The sequence below is a fragment of the Schistocerca serialis genome, unplaced genomic scaffold, assembly GCF_023864345.2.
Source record: "Schistocerca serialis cubense isolate TAMUIC-IGC-003099 unplaced genomic scaffold, iqSchSeri2.2 HiC_scaffold_1240, whole genome shotgun sequence".
Lineage (NCBI taxonomy): Eukaryota > Metazoa > Arthropoda > Insecta > Orthoptera > Acrididae > Schistocerca > Schistocerca serialis.
The window spans coordinates 112,501-115,000 of record NW_026047448.1 but is presented as its reverse complement, the minus strand read 5'-3'; the positions used below and the strand labels follow the sequence as shown (position 1 = coordinate 115,000).

Here is a 2,500-nt window from a genome sequence, read left to right as displayed (position 1 = left end):
CGGGCTTGGTCGGGAAGTGGGTCAGCGCTAACGTGCCGGGCCTGGGCGAGGTGAGTGCCGTAGGGGTGCCGGTAAGTGCGGGCGTTTAGCGCGGGCGTGGTCTGCTCTCGCCGTTGGTTGGCCTCGTGCTGGCCGGCGGTGCAGGATGCGCGCGCCTGCGCGGCGTTCGCGCCCCGGTGCTTCAACCTGCGTGCAGGATCCGAGCTCGGTCCCGTGCCTTGGCCTCCCACGGATCTTCCTTGCTGCGAGGCCGCGTCCGCCTTAGCGTGCTCCTCCGGGGGCGCGCGGGTGCGCGGATTCTCTTCGGCCGCCATTCAACGATCAACTCAGAACTGGCACGGACTGGGGGAATCCGACTGTCTAATTAAAACAAAGCATTGCGATGGCCCTAGCGGGTGTTGACGCAATGTGATTTCTGCCCAGTGCTCTGAATGTCAACGTGAAGAAATTCAAGCAAGCGCGGGTAAACGGCGGGAGTAACTATGACTCTCCTGCGGTCTTCTCCCCTTCTCGTGGGCCCGCTGATTTTTGCAGAGTGGAAGACCGCACCAGGGGCTTGGGGGGGTTACCAGCCCCCCCTCGCATTATCCCTTTATAGTTGGGGGCAGCCGACAAGAAACAAGAGATGGTGGCCCTTCCGCTGAAGGTGCCACCCCAGCTACCCCAGCACCTATCCGGCCAACCGGCCGTAACGAAAATGCGATAGTTTGTGTAGCTCCCTTTGCTTGCAGTGAGTGCCACCGCACTTTTACCACGAAGAACGGTCTCGGGGTCCATCGCCGCCGCCAACACCCTGCGGCCGCCAACGCTGAGATCGTGACGGAGAGGCATCGCGCGAGGTGGACGGAGGAAGAAGTCCTGTCGCTCGCCAAGGCAGAGGCCGAACTGTTCCTGGAGAGGGACGCCCGGTTCTTCTTTGTAAATCAAGAACTTACCAGGATGTTCCCCGACCGAACGCTTGAGGCAATCAAGTGCCGACGGCGGCAAGCTGCCCACAAGCAGCTTGTCCGCCAATTCATGGAGGCACTTGAGATCGGTCGGGGTGAAGAGCCGGCGTCCCGCCGTGGAGCAGCGAGCTCGCTGCCTGACGCGGGCGAGGCCGCTGCGCCGCCCGTCGACGCAGCCGAGGACTTCGCGGCCGACACCACCGGGCCGCCGCCGGAGGGGCCGACTGACGCCGCCATCTGGGAGCATCTGGCGGGGCTACCTGCTTCCGCCCAGCGTTTCTCTGCCCTGGATCGAGTCATTGGTCTGGGGCGGGGCACGCCGCCCGATGTCATCCTGGGCATGCTCCCGGATGCCCTTGCGTCGGTCGGGTCCAGGGGGGAGAGGTCGATCACCAGGACACAGCGGCCGCGCCAACCATCCAAGCGGCCGCCTGCCGCCCCGCCGCTGCAGAAGCGCAAGCGGCGCCGCTGGGAATACGCGCGGACACAGGACGCCTTCCGTAGGTCGCGTGCACGTTGCGTGCGCGGCTTGCTGGACGGCACCCTGCTGCAGCCGCCACCCGACATCCCCGGTCTGCTGGACTTCTGGGCGGACCTCTTCACGAAGAAGCCGATCTCCACCGCCGGCTTCATCCGTGACCGCCTTCTCCCGCACTCGGAGCCTGTCGCTCCTGAGTGCCTATGGGGGCCGGTCACACGTGAGGAGGTCGCTGCTTCCTTGCCGCCCAGGGGATCGGCAGCCGGGCCGGACGGCCTGACTCCAGCGGAGCTGCGGCGCCTGCCGCATGAAGTCCTGGTGAAACTCTTGAACCTCTTCCTCCTGGCCCGCGCCCTCCCCGAGCGTCTGCTTCGCGCCCGGACGTCACTTCTCCCCAAAACGGCTGCACCAACATCCCCCGCTGACTTTCGCCCCATTACGGTCTGCTCGGTGTTGGCGCGGACCTTTCACAAGGTTCTCGCGTCACGCCTGATGCGTGCATGTGCTGTGGACGAACGTCAGCGGGCATTCATCCCCCGGGATGGGATGTTGGAAAACACCTTCATCTTGGACACTGCTCTCACCGACGCAGTCCGCTCCTGTCGCTCTGTTTTTGTGGCATCGATCGACGTCTCTAAAGCGTTCGATTCGGTGGACCATGCCGCCCTCCGCCCCGTGCTGAGGGCTCATGGCCTGCCGGATTGCTTTATTGAGTACGTCGAAAGGTGTTACGAGGGTAGCACGACGGTGATAGCGGGCGGCGCCGACGTGGGCGTGCCCCTGCAGCCGGCTAGGGGTGTGCGTCAGGGTGACCCCCTCTCCCCCCTCCTTTTCAATTTTGCGGTGGACTATGTTTTGAGTCAACTTCCCTCCCACATCGGAGCTCGGATCCTTGGTCGCAGAGTTAACGCTGCGGCCTTCGCAGATGACGTCCTGCTTTTTGCATCGACCGCGAGGGGATTGCAGTCCCTCATCGACGCAGCCGTCGCAGCCCTCGCCCATCTGGGGCTGCAGATCAACGCCCGGAAGTGTTTCACCCTCGCCTTAGTCGCGTCTGGGCGCGACAAGAAGGTGA

The 2,500-nt window shown here is 64.3% G+C and overlaps 1 pseudogene; it reads left to right on the top strand.

The window, feature by feature from the left end:
* Positions 1–2,500, top strand: part of LOC126436581 (large subunit ribosomal RNA) — a 7,793-nt pseudogene that overhangs the window by 2,388 nt on the left and 2,905 nt on the right.